The sequence below is a fragment of the Haematobia irritans genome, chromosome 5, assembly GCF_050003625.1.
Source record: "Haematobia irritans isolate KBUSLIRL chromosome 5, ASM5000362v1, whole genome shotgun sequence".
Lineage (NCBI taxonomy): Eukaryota > Metazoa > Arthropoda > Insecta > Diptera > Muscidae > Haematobia > Haematobia irritans.
Genome location: NC_134401.1, coordinates 79,877,753 through 79,892,684, shown reverse-complemented (window position 1 = coordinate 79,892,684; position 14,932 = coordinate 79,877,753). Strand labels below are relative to the sequence as shown.

At 32.4% G+C, this 14,932-nt stretch overlaps 1 protein-coding gene across 4 annotated transcripts in view; it reads left to right on the top strand.

The window, feature by feature from the left end:
* The window catches only part of Trpm (transient receptor potential cation channel, subfamily M), a 521,822-nt gene that overhangs the window by 210,885 nt on the left and 296,005 nt on the right, over window positions 1–14,932 (top strand). For all 4 annotated transcript variants that reach the window (XM_075313652.1, XM_075313649.1, XM_075313650.1 and 1 more), the window contains exon 5: window positions 11,639–11,656. The gene's annotated coding sequence lies outside the window, so the exon portion shown is untranslated. The remainder of the gene's footprint in view (window positions 1–11,638; window positions 11,657–14,932) is intronic.

Here is a 14,932-nt window from a genome sequence, read left to right as displayed (position 1 = left end):
CTTCCATATCCAAAAAGAACATTTTCACTACTTTTTGGCTAGAATGTTTAACCTAATACTGATCGTTAGTTCTAAGTTAAAATTTTAATCTAAAAATAAAAAATAAAAAATCCAGATTGTTCAGGGTACACGTCTTTCATTAAAACCAAATATCTTACCTTAATGTGCGAAACTATTGCAATATTTTTATTTTTGGTTAATTTATAGAAGAGCATTTCCACGCATTAGTAAAAACTCTATGGGACGCCTATTTCGGTCGTCTTCTCTAAGGCTTTTAATAACATTTATTTAAATAAAGATTAATTTTGTCAAGCTGTCTTGCACACATCAATTGTATTAGTTATCCTTTTTGCTCTGCAGAGAAGTGCTTCCTCTCTCTCTCGTTCTACCCATGAATGTTATTAATGTTCAAAACTAAAAGGACAGAGTAGAAGGACTAACCACCGTCGCAAATCATCCAAAGATATTTTGGTTGATTTAAAGGGACGTGTATTCAGTAGCTACTCCCATGCAGAGCGCGAGCGTGTAAATGACGACTGAATGCATGAATAATGAATGAAATGAATAATAACAATTTCAAATTTGTTTGGTCGTTCTTTCGTTTTTTTTTCTGTGTTTCCTTTTCGCATATTCTTTGTGCAGCATATATTTTATTTAAAGAGATAAACACACGAAAATGCTTTGTAAACACCTTGTGTCACTAACAGAAGTCTTCTAAATGGTCCCCTGCCCTCCCATGCACAATCCCAGGGTAACCATGTCGACACTAGAAGTAGTGGTAGTAGTGTCAGAACAGCACCCAATTCACTTATATGTTAGGTGCCTGAAGCAACAACAATATTTTTGTCACCTAAGTCTTCCACAATTCATGAAAAGGAGGGCACTCATGCTTTCCATTAGAAGGATCCTAAGGTTAGAGTTGTATCCATGGTGTTGGCCTTATCAAAAGGTCAGAATTGGGGATTATCGTCACGGCTGTAATGGACTTTGATACCCTCAAAGAGACTCAAATTACTTTGTAAACTAGTGGGGGAGAAGTGTACTAGAAAATATTTTTTTTTTTGAAATGCTCAAAACTTATTTGAATAATTCTCCAATTCATTCAATGTAATTTGTCCACAAACGTGAATTACATTCTATGTCCAAAAAAACCAAAACCTATTAGCAACGCCAGAAAACCCCAGATCAATATTTAAAACAAGGAACTGATACTTAAGAAATATCATAAATAATCACATTACACTGAAAAAATATTGTTGTGAGGTCAAAGATTTCTTGACCTTAAAATGCAAGTTTTTGCAGTCCTTGATTGTAGTTCTAATTATTTTTATAATTTTTTTTCAGGTAAATTTAATGTAATTCTTTATTTTGAGTATCCCTGTAACCGTATATGGCCATTTCGGCTTGGTTGTAAAATGAGTTAAATAAATAAATAAATAAATAAAGAAGACTCATTTCTCTGATATAATGTGTGTTTCCTTGTCCAAAAGTTGATCAACTTTTCAATGAAGTCGTTTTGTGCTTATAGTTACACAAAAAAAAGTGAACTCTCTATTTCACTAAAGCCACTCTCTATTTCACTATTTCACTAAAGGCTAAGAGCAGTGTTGCCAGGTGATTTTTTAGTCTTCCCACCAAATCTTAAGAAAAAACCCCTAAATTGGTCTTGACTTTTTTCAAAAACCCCAAAAAATAAAAAATGTAAAAAAACAAAATGGATTTCCAAATTTCGTCAAAAATCCTGTAGTATGTTAATACATATTAAATATTAAATTTAATAAAAATATATAATAATACAGTATGTTTATCAATAAAAAACAGGTGAAACTAAATAATTTAATGTATAAGTCTTTTAAATCAAATTATGAGCTCCAAAATTTAATGAGAATTTAACTCTTTTTCGGCTGCTAAGTTTTATTAATTTATTTTTATTCGTGTCAAATATTAAAACTGCCCTTTCAACAGAAGCAATTCAAAAGGATAATGAAAAGAATGCTAATGCATTCTTGCTTATATTCAGAAACTGAGGTTTATTTCCTGCATATTTTTTTCTTCAAATTCATGCCGGAATTGTTCCAAATTTGGTTGAGAATTGCTCCACTTTATAAGGTTTACGATCATTTTGGGGGTCCCTAACTTGGAAAAACTGGCTAAGAGTCCAACATGAGGGAATATGTAAAACGTAAATGTTTGTGATTGCTTGTAGACTTTTATATTTTGTTTATAAATAAATATTTGAAGTATAACATTCTAATAAATTACACACATATTTTTTTATTTGTAATCCAACACAAGTAAGTTTATGGCATTTTGCTGCATGTAACAAAATAGAAGTACCCAATAGGCGCCTCAAAAATATATATGCGCAAGATGAAACATAATATGTTTGTTTGATTTTCGTGAAGGTCGTCCAAAATCAGCTGTTTTTCCGGAAACCATTGATGCTGTGCGCCAACTGATATTGCATGATCGTCAATTACCTATAGTGTGATTGGGACAACCTTAGGCATTAGTGGGACTAGCATACATTAAATATTGCATGAACATTTGACCGCCAAATAATTTTGTGAGCATTGGAAGGCACACAAATTGTCAATCGCTCGAAAAAAGGATCGCGTCGATTGGACGGAAGAATTGCTCCAAAAATACGATCGCACTGCTTCCAATCACGTCTATGAAATCGCGTCAGGCGATGAATTGTGGTCGATATAGCAGTCGATTGTTCGACACCTGAAAAAACGGTTGATGCGTCAACCTCAATCAGAGTGGAACCACTCAAAAATAGGTTCAAACGCATGCAAAAGTGTTTAGGTCCTAATGGGAATTATTAAAAACAAGTAAGGAAAGTCTAAAGTCGGGCGGGGCCGACTATATTATACGCTGCACCACTTTGTAGATCTAAATTTTCGAAACCATATCACATCCGTCAAATGTGTTGGGGGCTATATATAAAGGTTTGTCCCAAATACATACATGTAAATATCACTCGATCTGGACAGAGTTTGATAGACTTCTAAAAAATCTATAGACTCAAAATTCAAGTCAGCTAATGCTCTAGGGTGGAACACAATGTTAGTAAAAAAATATGGGAAACATTTAAATCTGAAGCAATTTTAAGGGAGCAATTTTAAGGAACTGGAATCTGAAGCAATTTTAAGGAACTGGAAACTGGATAAAAAATATACAAACTCTGCATACCATGGCTCAGCAATTGAAAAGAAAAGCTCCTCTTCTATACTCGTACCAAAATAAAGTTTTCACAGAATAAACAGCTAGCAATGGCATCAGTTCATGGTAATGACATAACAAAGGAGACTGAAAACGAAATTCGTTATATGGAAAAATCTATACATACTGTATTTTATTGTCATTTACTTGCAAATTTGTGCACTTTGTGAAATGAAATTCTGTGTCATGACTCAAAATTTAAGTCGGCTAATGCACTAGGGTGGAACACAATGTTAGTAAAAAAATATGGGAAACATTTAAATCTGCAGCAATTTTAAGGAAACTTCGCAAAAGTTTATTTATGATTTATCGCTCGATATATATGTATTAGAAGTTTTAGAAAATTAGAGTCATTTTTACAACTTTTCGACTAAGCAGTGGCGATTTTACAAGGAAAATGTTGGTATTTTTACCATTTTTGTCGAAATCAGAAAAACATATATATGGGAGCTATATCTAAATCTGAACCGATTTCAATCAAATTTAGCACACATGACTATATTACTAATTGTACTCCTAGTGCAAAATTTCAACCAAATTGGGCCAAAACTTTGGCTTCTGGGTCCATATAAGTGCATATCGGGCGAAAGATATATATGGGAGCTATATCTAAATTTGAACCGATTTCAATCAAATTTACCAAGCATTGGTAGAATGTCAATTCTACCCTCTGTGCAAAATTTCACGAAGATCGGTAGTAAACTTTGGCCTCTGTGGTCATATGAGTCTAAATCGGACGAAAGATATATATGGGAGCTATATCTAAATCTGAACCGATTTGGCTGATATTTTGCAAGATTTTCGAGATTCATAAGATATTTGGATGTACGGTATTTCAAGAAAATCGGTTGATAAACACGCTAACTATGACCACATCGGGGATAAATATATATAGCAGCTATATCTAAATCTGAACCGATTTTTTCCAAAACCCAATAGCGATTGTCTCTGTCCCAAGAAACGGCCCTATGCCAAATTTTAGGACGATCGGACTTAAATTGCGAGCTGTACTTTGTGAACAAAATTACATATACAGACAGACGGACGGACGGACAGACAGACAGACAGGCAGACGGACATCGCTAAATCGACTCAGAATTTAATTCTAAGCCTATCGGTATACTAAAAGATGGGTCTATGACCACTATTTCTTGGCGTTACATACAAATGCACAAACTTATTATACCCTGTACCACAGTAGTGGTGAAGGGTATAAATATGTGGAAACTATGAGGTGGAAAAGGAGGACTTCATTTTTTTTGTGCCAGTAAGGGCACTTCCCCTGGCCTGGTTCTCCGGTTTATTTTTTGATTTGATAATATCAGGAATTATTAAAATGGAATTCTGCATATCTTTTACTGTTAGATTCAAGAAGTCTTAAATATTTATTGAAAGTGATTGTCGGAATCAATTTACTTCGAATTGAGATTTTATCAAGTTTTTATTAAAATGTTATCGAATATTAGTTGGAGAAATTTTGAAGAGAAATAACCCACAGCTGAAAGTGATTGTCGGAATCAATTTACTTCGAATTGAGATTTTATCAAGTTTTTATTAAAATGTTATCGAATATTAGTTGGAGAAATTTTGAAGAGAAATAACCCACAGCTGAAAGAAATATGTTGCCCGGAACCACTGTATGTTAAGAGAGGTTTCTCTTTTTCCTTTATCTGAGAGAAAAGCCCTTGATCTACATATCCATTAAAAATTGAAATCCGCTTTCATGTGAATTTGGAAAATAACTTAAAATCCGTTGGAATTTTTCTGAAGGATTATCTTTTCCTTCGAAGTGTTCTGTAAGGGATATTATTGACTTTGTTATTGTTTAGTTAATGCAAAATGCTATTTAAAATTTTACTTCGATATTTTTTAACAAATAGTCTCTTAGTTTCAAAATAGGTCAAGATAGCGCAGCGGAGCGACGTAATCGACTATAAATGTCATTGTTGTAAGTAAAAGTAAAAGTCAACTATATTTATTTTATAGTTTATGGCCTAAGTGCTGGTTCAAATATGAACCGATTGTTTGCCACTCTTTAATATTCTCATGTCGGCTGGATAAAAAATATACAAACTCTGCATACCATGGCTCAGCAATTGAAAAGAAAAGCTCCTCTTCTATACTCGTACCAAAGTAAAGTTTTCAAAGAGTAAACAGCTAACAATGGCATCAGTTCATGGTAATGACATAATAACAAAGGAGACTGAAAACGAAATTCGTTATATTCTTTGGCAAATTCTATACATACTGTATTTTATTGTCATTTACTTGCAAATTTGTGCACTTTGTGAAATGAAATTCTGTGTCATGATGGTTACTCAGAGGAACAGGAATAAAAAAGTGAATAAATTCAAATCAAAGTATGTATGTAATTTAAGTGGTTCTTTAATGAACCATACAAACATAAAAAGAAATAAATTCATGCAGAGAAAAACGCCTTTTCATCATGTTCATATAGATTAATTGTCCCTTAAACCGTGTATTTTGTCATTGGGAAAAGAGTTAGTGGCTAAGAAAAAAACCACAGGTGCCATAAACATTTGAAGGGTTATCAAACACGATCAAATTAGACAATTAAATGGCTGAGTAGACCACACACAAAGGAAAATTTTTTTCCTTCAGAACAAATTTATAGACCAAAAAAAAATGTAATACAGTTTTGTTAATATTTTCAAAAAATAACCAGACTTTTCTAATATGAGCAAAAATTTCCCTTTCTGGTGGGTTCACTGTTTTTTGAGTGTAGTGATCAATTATTTTTTTCGATTTGTATGTGACGAAAAGGCAGGAATACTACCGTAAGCAAAAGTATCATCAACATATCTCCAATGTTTTACTTTTGGACGGTAAGCAGCCACAAATAATGTTTTTGTCTAGGAGCTGATCATATTGCTTTTCTCCACATTCACTTCAAAAAGGTTTACTTGGATCCAAAGATTTTGACCTACACTTTTTGGTATTTATTACGAGCTAATAATGCGGCTTCTATAAAATAACGAAATTTTTTAGGGACCTTTTTAGCTTTAAATCTAGGATCTCAGATCTCATTTGTTGATTTTTCATTCTCTTTTTGCGATGTGTTAATAAAGCAATTCCTGTAGGAATAAATAACAGTTTAAAAATTTTAATTATAACAGATACTTCCAAGTAAAAAATGTTTTCTTAATTAAAAAAAAAAACCAGTAAGGAAAGTCTAAAGTCGGGCGGGGCCGACTATATTATACCCTGCACCACTATGTAGATCTAAATTTTCGATACCATATCACATCCGTCAAATGGGTTGGGGGCTATATATAAAGGTTTGTCCCAAATACATACATTTAAATATCACTCGATCTGGAAGAATTTGATAGACTTCTACAAAATCTATAGACTCAAAATTTAAGTCGGCTAATGCACTACACTCTTAGAAAAATATGTTTTTCATATGTTCCGATATAAACAAAGTGTGTTTCGGGCACAATTTTAAAACACAATATATTTAAGTGCAAACATGTAATGTTCCTAAACTAACACTAAATGTTTGGGACATCTATGTTAATATGTTAGAATATATTATGTTTGGAGCATAAATGTTTCATAAAAATCATATGTGTGAATGCAAACATATATAAATTTACAAATTTCGACTAAACATACATATGTTGTGATATTTTATCCAAAGCGACAGAGAGAGTATAGAGAAAGAAATAGAGATGGAAACCGGGAGAGTTGACGAAAGATATCAACATAACACAGCGGAAGAATCAAAAGAGAATAATTTCTGTGAAACCGCTGGTATGTTGTTTCGGAAAACTGTTTTATGATAAGGCCAAAAATTTGATATGCTAAGTCTAAATATTATTTAATTTGAATAAAGAGAATGGACATTCGGAACCAAGAGAATAGACATTTGAAAAAAAAGCCTGTGTTTTCGCCTTGAGAGCAGCATTTTATGTATGTGGACATGTGTTTTGTTTATCATTTTGGCATTATGGGCACAATTTTTTTCTTGGTTCGTTAAAAGAAATCAGGGGTCTTCATAAAAATAACGAAAGGGCACTATACTCTTTTTAGAGTTGGGACAGTAAAATGAAATAAGGAGGAAATAGTGAAAAAGTACACAGTAAAATGTATAAAAACAAAGTTTAGTTCCTCTTTATTAATAAGTAGTCCAAGAGGAGTTGACGGACACCTTCAAATATAAAAGCGGGCATTAAGTTCGAGTTTTGCAGCTAAAACAATTTAAAAAGTTTATTTTCTTTAAAATGAATTAATTATTAAAGAAAAATAAAAGGCATTTTAGACCGATGGTGTTAAATGCTAGTAAAAAACTGTTCACGCCTAAATAAATTTATGTTTATATTATAAAATTATTTATGTATGTTTATACTCGACTCCACGTTCTTCTTTTGTTAGTTTTTGAATCCCTTCCAAATTTTAAAGTTTTGTACCAAAAACAGTTTTTTGTTACAAAATTGTTATTTTTGCAATAAAAAAATAATATTTTATCCAAAAATCAGTCAATTTCGTTTATATCAAGCACTGTTAATGACTATAAATCTTTAATAACCCACATTTCGAAGTTTCATTATAAAAATTTAATTGTATAAATATAAATGTGTAAATTAAAAAAAAAAAAAAAGTGTTCGGTCGGAGCAGGGATTGAACCCACGACCCTTTGCATGCAAGGCAGACATGCTAACCACTGCTCCACGTGGCAAACAAATGTATGTTTCTGTTAAATAATGTTATGTTTGCATGGGCTCGTGGGCGCTGCAAACTATGCTATATAAATGTAACTTATAACGATAATTATCTGCTGGTGACCATGACAGCTACGTAGCCCAGTGGATAGTGTGTTGGCTTACAAACTGTATGGTACTCGGTTCGATTCTCCGTGCAGGCGAAAGGTAAAATTTAAAAAAATTATAAAAGTGAATAATTTCTTCAACATTATTTGTATTACAGAAAAAGGTGCCAAGAATTAAAATATTTCGTGGAAGTGAAAATAACGAGTATGTTAGGGAATGAGCACAATCGTCTTTGGGAAAAATTCTTCCAAGCATATAATATTTTTGGGCTCAAAATGCTTCCAAACATATAATATGTTCACATAAAACAAACATATTAATGTTTCGGCAGTATCCAATAATATATGTGCTTCCTGCAAAATATGTTTGGAACATATGTTAAAGAAGCGATTTTTTTGAGGGTGTAGGGTGGAACACAATGTTAGTAAAAAAATATGGGAAACGTTTAAATCTGAAGCAATTTTAAGGAAACTTCGAAAAAGTTTATTTATGATTTATCGCTCGATATATATGTATTAGAAGTTTAGGAAAATTATAGTCATTTTTACAACTTTTCGACTAAGCAGTGGCGATTTTACAAAGAAAATGTTGGTATTTTGACCATTTTTGTCGAAATCAGAAAAACATATATATGGGAGCTATATCTAAATCTGAACCGATTTCAACCAAATTTGGCACGCATAGCTACAATGCTAATTCTACTCCCTGTGCAAAATTTCAACTAAATCGGAGCTAAAAATTGGCCTCTGTGGTCATATGAGTGTAAATCGGGCGAAAGCTTTATATGGGAGATATATCCAAATCTGAACCGATTTCAAGCAAATTTGGCACGCATAGTTACAATGCTAATTCTACTCCCTATGCAAAATTTCAACTAAATCGGAGCAAAAAATTGGCCTCTGTGGGCAAATGAGTGTAAATCGGGCGAAAGCTATATATGGGAGCTATATCTAAATCTGAACCGATTTTGCTGATATTTTGCAAGTTTTTCGAGACTCATAAAATATTCGGATGTACGGAATTTGAGGAAGATCGGTTGATATACACGCCAATTATGACCAGATCGGTGAAAAATATATATGGCAGCTATATCTAAATCTGAACCGATTTTTTCCAAAATCAATAGGGATCGTCTTTGAGCCGAAACAGGACCCTATACCAAATTTTAGGACAATCGGACTAAAACTGCGAGCTGTACTTTGCACACAAAAATACATCAACAGACAGACAGACAGACAGACAGACAGACGGACAGACAGACGGACAGACAGACAGACGGACATCGCTAAATCGACTCAGAATTTAATTCTAAGCCGATCCGTATACTAAAAGGTTGGTCTATGATTACTCCTTCTTGGCGTTACATACAAATGCACAAACTTATTATACCCTGTACCACAGTAGTGGTGAAGGGTATAAAAAAACAAAAACCCAAAACCAAAGATACAAAATTCTCAAAATAAATTTTAGACTATACTTGAAGCGTTTTAATCTTAAATCTAAAGATGATATATTTTAGTTATTTTATTTATTCTTTATATTGTGTATGCACTTAGTACTATATTAATTTATTCATAAAATTTTGCCTCAAATCTAAGAAAAGTCCAAATAATGTTGCAATCGGTAGCCTTGGTAGCTTGTGAATTAATTTTTATTATAGTTTTTAAATTGTAATAAATAAATAAATAACATAAGAAGAAAATTCTACTTCATATTTTGCGATTTTCATAAACCGTTGTTAAAACTGGGAAAATTTAATGCCTTGTTGTACTTTCTAACTGCAGTGCAAAAAATCCACTCATAGAAGAAAAAATGAACTAAAAATAAAGCAGAAAATCATTGGCGCCAAATCATGACCATTTTAACCATACAATAGTTCATTCTTACTATTTTTGGGAATCGTACGAAAATGTTCTTTTGCGATAGTTCATACTGAATTTATGTGTGCGGTCATTGAATTTTTATACCCACGTTTAGTTCATCAAATGTTTGAAACATACCTAAAAAAAGGAAAATTTTATTAAGCTGTGGAAATTTTCTGAAAAAGTAATAAAATTGAAATACAAATATATTTTTTTTTTGCAATAAAAATAAGTTGATTTTAGCGTTGGTTTAACTATAGATTATTTTCTGTGTACACCAAACAACTGATCGGCTTAATTAATTGAAAATTAATTAAAAGTGCCGAAAAAATTAAATAATTTTTTTAATCAAGTACAGTAATCCCTCAACTTACGTCGTGATTGGTTCCGGAATTTGATAACGTTAATCGAAACGACGTAAAACGAATTTCAGAAATAAATGTTTCGATGTCATTATCGTTGGTACTTATTTCACTTATGGGAGCCACCGTGGTGCAATGGTTAGCATGCCCGCCTTGCATACACAAGGTCGTGGGTTCGATTCCTGCTTCGACCGAACACCAAAAAGTTTTTCAGCGGTGGATTATCCCATCTCAGTAATGCTGGTGACATTTCTGAGGGTTTCAAAGCTTCTCTAAGTGGTTTCACTGCAATGTGGAACGCCGTTCGAACTCGGCTATAAAAAGGAGGTCCCTTGTCATTGAGCTTAACATGGAATCGGGCAGCACTCAGTGATAAGAGAGAAGTTCACCAATGTGGTATCACAATGGACTGAATGTCTAAGTGAGCCTGATACATCGGGCTAACACCTAACCTAACCTAACCTATTTCACTTATAGAAGGCGTTTCTGATAAAGTTGGCAAAAAATCGACAACGTACATCGAAGTTGGATGGAACAAAAAATTTGACGACGTATATCGTCGTCAAACGTAAATCGAGGGGTTGCTGTATATTTTCTATATCTAATTTATTCGTGATTAATGCAAACTACACTGAAAAAAATATTGTCGTGAGGTCAAAGATTTCATGTCTTTAAAATACGAATGCAAATTTTGTTTAGCATAGAAGACGCATTTCTCTAATATAAAGTTTTTTTCCTTGTCCAAAAGTCGATAAACTTTTCAATGAAGTCGTATTATCCTTATAATTAAGTGATTTGACTTAAAAATGGATATCATAACATGAAAGAAAAAACTGTTTGGACTAAGGTCAACTTGACTTTAATAATTCAGAAAAAATTCTTTAAATTTCATGAAATTGTCTTTAATTTTGTTGTATTTTTGCATCTTGACTACAAAGAAAAAAATCGTTCAAATATAGGACATGTTTTTCAACACTTTATTTTAAAGACGTTTTTTACTTGAAACATAGCATAGTTTCTACTGGAAGTCGAGTCTTAATTTGGAAAATAAAGTTGTCGTTAACTCGTTTTTAAAGGACTTTGATAGCATACGAAGAAAAAAAAAGCCGAAAAATGACAAATTAAAATTTGCTTCCTAGAAGCAAGTACACAAAACCTAAATGTAAAAGAGAATTGTGTCTAAAAGTATCCTTGCTTGATTCTCCGCTTCTTTGGCTCGGAATCAATACCAACATTTTTAAAGTAAAGACAAAATCTTTGGAACCGGGCATGCTTTTTTTTCAGTGTACTCTTGATAAGTCTTGTCGAAATTTCCATTACGTTTTGAAAAAAAAAACAAATATTATATTTGACTCGAATAATTTCTTACCAATAAAATACTTTATCTTTTCAGATCTAAACCTCTACAAAGGTAAGTAAGCAAAGTTAGGTTAGGTTTAAGCAAAGTAAAATAGGGTTTGCATATCCTTTATCACAAGCGAAGTAGTATAAGCGTGGTCATTTGTATGTCACGTCCAGTGGGTCGTGTACCAATCAGAGAATAAAAGCATCTCAAATTTTGTCGGCGGCAATTGGGTGTTTTAATTGTATACTTTACTTCCCGTACTATCACCCAATTATCAGAAAAATATTATAAAACTAATATTAATAAAATTGCAGTAAATGCATTTCTAAATAATAAGCCTGTGCCAAAAATTTGTTGTTAAAAAAATAAATTTGATTAAACTGCACGCACAGAAAAAAACATGTATGGTTGCCGCATACATTTAATGCTTATCTAGAGCATGTAATTGTCGCGAATACCATGTATTTTGTCTTTGTAAAAATATATTTTCGAGCAGAGAAAAATGTTTGCTGGCAATAAGCATTTAAATGGTTCTCAAATACCACAAACATGTTCTTTTATTTAATGCTTAGTACTAAGTTCGTTTCTGCGAAAAATGAATATTTTCATCTATCTCCGTAATTAGTGTCTCAAACCCAGGGATGTTAAGTTATTTATGCGAAATAATAACCTGCCTATTTTTTCGTGCGACAAATCCTTGTTTGTAAAAATATATGTTTGAAAATGCTCAAAACAAAGATTTCGCATTTATTCCGCGCTAACGTTTTTTACATGGAGTATAACAGTTTTTCGTGCATCTTAATACTAGGCTTAAATGATAGAAGTTGAAACCATTACATGGTCGAGAAAATTAAATTATTTTTTTTTTACATTTTCGGAAAGAAGTATTTTTATAGGTTACGCATAAAAATGTCTAGAACCATTACATGGCCATAAAGACCATATACATTTTTTCGTAACCATTTAATTTTTTTACTTTTTTGCAGCGAAAACAATAAATAAATTGAGCAGGTCCACACGATTTTCATTTTGCGCGCCAGTCGTGTGTTAATTGTTGCTTGGAATAGACGCTAAATGCGGAATTACTGTGTTTTGTGTTAATTTATTTATTCTGAAGTGGCACGTGGTTTTATGTGAACACAAAAAGGAAAATGTAATTGAAAAAAATGTACCTGTTTTTTGTTCAGCATTTTGCTATATGGTATAATTTATTTTTATTTGCAGTTACATGATGTATCCGTTTGCACATTAGATGGGCACGAAGTAAATATGGAATAATTACTTATTGTTGAAATTGAATTAAAATAGAGTGTGTAAACATATGTTATGTTTGCTTGCACGACATTATAAATACAACTAAACAATAAGTTAGTAAATAAAATAAATAAAAACAAATATATAAAGTTAATTTAGTGTTTTCTTCTCTCAAGTGGCGTCCTTTTTTCGACGACGAAAAATGTTTTTTCGCAAAGATCAAAACATTTTAGGTTGTGACCATGTTCTTTTAACTGAAAAAAAAACATTTTTGACGAATACCATAACTTTTTAGATCGCGACCATTGTCTTTTGATTCAAACAAAATTCTTTTTATCAATATAATAACATTTTAGTTGAGGACAATTTTATTTTTCTTAGAACTATGTTCACTGAGGCAACATGGTTGCAGGTGAAAATGTTACATGGTCGCTAGGCATAAATTTTCTTGTGAACATCATACAAGGCAACATTTCTTCTGATTTCCTGTTAAACAGGCTCAAAATAAATGTTCCTACAAGGCCAACACGACATTTTGAACTTTTATCAGTAACATACTTCCGTACCAACTATGCATATAATGATCCACTACGACGCCTATGTTTGCAATTTAATAAACACTTTCACATAATTGATTTATCTGAAAATAAAGATTCCTTAAAACGCAAACTAATACTATTTCTAAATACTTAGGTTAAGCTCAAAAATTGTATGTATATATGTATGATAGCATTTTTATATAGTCTGTAAGGATACTTGTTAATCTATAGACTGTTAATAAAAAAAAATAGCTCCCAACATATTATTTTGCTCTTCGAATATGATCGTGACAATCATGTTTCTTCTCTGCGTGTGTATAATATTTATTTCCATTTTTTGAAGTTCACAAAAATATAAATTTAAATTAATGTCCAAGATAAAGGAAAATGTAGAACATTTCGACAGAATCATTCCTCTAGATTGAGTTGAGGTGAAGGAAAGTATCATGTTATCCTTCTACATTACAAAGTCATTATCAAACATCAGCGGTGTTTAAATAGCAAAATTTCGTTTCCTTTGGCTACACATCAAGAATCCACCAACTCGGAATGAATTGTAGCACAAATATTTTTCTTATATTTACTTGGCTATGGAAGCCATGAGAGACACCTCCATGAGCCACCTGGGAAATTACCCTCACTATAGTGGTGTTGATTTCAGTGTAATAACCATGAACATGGGTGGTGAAAACGTGTCAAATGTGTCAACAATCCTTGAGTGCGTGTTTTCTTGCCATTATCCACCACATAGGCACCTATGTTTACTGCAAATTTGAGGAGTGTGTGTGTGTGTGCTGTGTAAATGTATTCCAAAAATCATTTGCTTATGTATCCACTCACTTATGTATGTTGGTGGTGTAAGTGCTTTCATTAGGACTTTTTTTAAGGCCCTATTACATTTGTAATTGCAAAATATTTTCTTCAGGAATCTTAAGCCATATCTACCTACACTAAACATGTTTTTATAAACATGAAATAAAATTAAGTTGTTTATAGAACTCAACCACATTGTGTGTGTGTGTGTTAGTTTACTGTTTTTTATTCAAGAGAAATAAAAGTGAGATGATTAACAAATGGCACGTGCAACTCTTTTCGTGAGTATTTAATATGAAACTTGAATCATTACATTCAATGCTTTCTCAGACATTCGTCCTAGGAAGGACAAGGATAAATCCAAGAAGGATTTTAAATTTGCGTTTTTGCGTGAGCCAAAGGGGGTAATGAAGAGGGTCCAAAGGTCATGTTTGTTCAATAGATCGATCTTTATTCGCATCGAGTTTCGATTTGGAGCAAATGGATTTCCAATACCGTTACGATAAAGCCATTAAATATTGTTTTTAAAGTAAAGTTTTCAATTGAAAACCAGTGAGTAAAGTAGATAGTCGGGCGGGGCCGACTATATCATACCCTAAACCAGAATTTGTAAAAGTAAGTATTTGGGAGTACTATTAAACAAGTATATACAGCAGTACCCAGAAAAAACTCTCATTACCCGGTAATCTTGTAGGTAAGCCTGTTTAAAAATGAATAACGACTTATTAATTGGCCT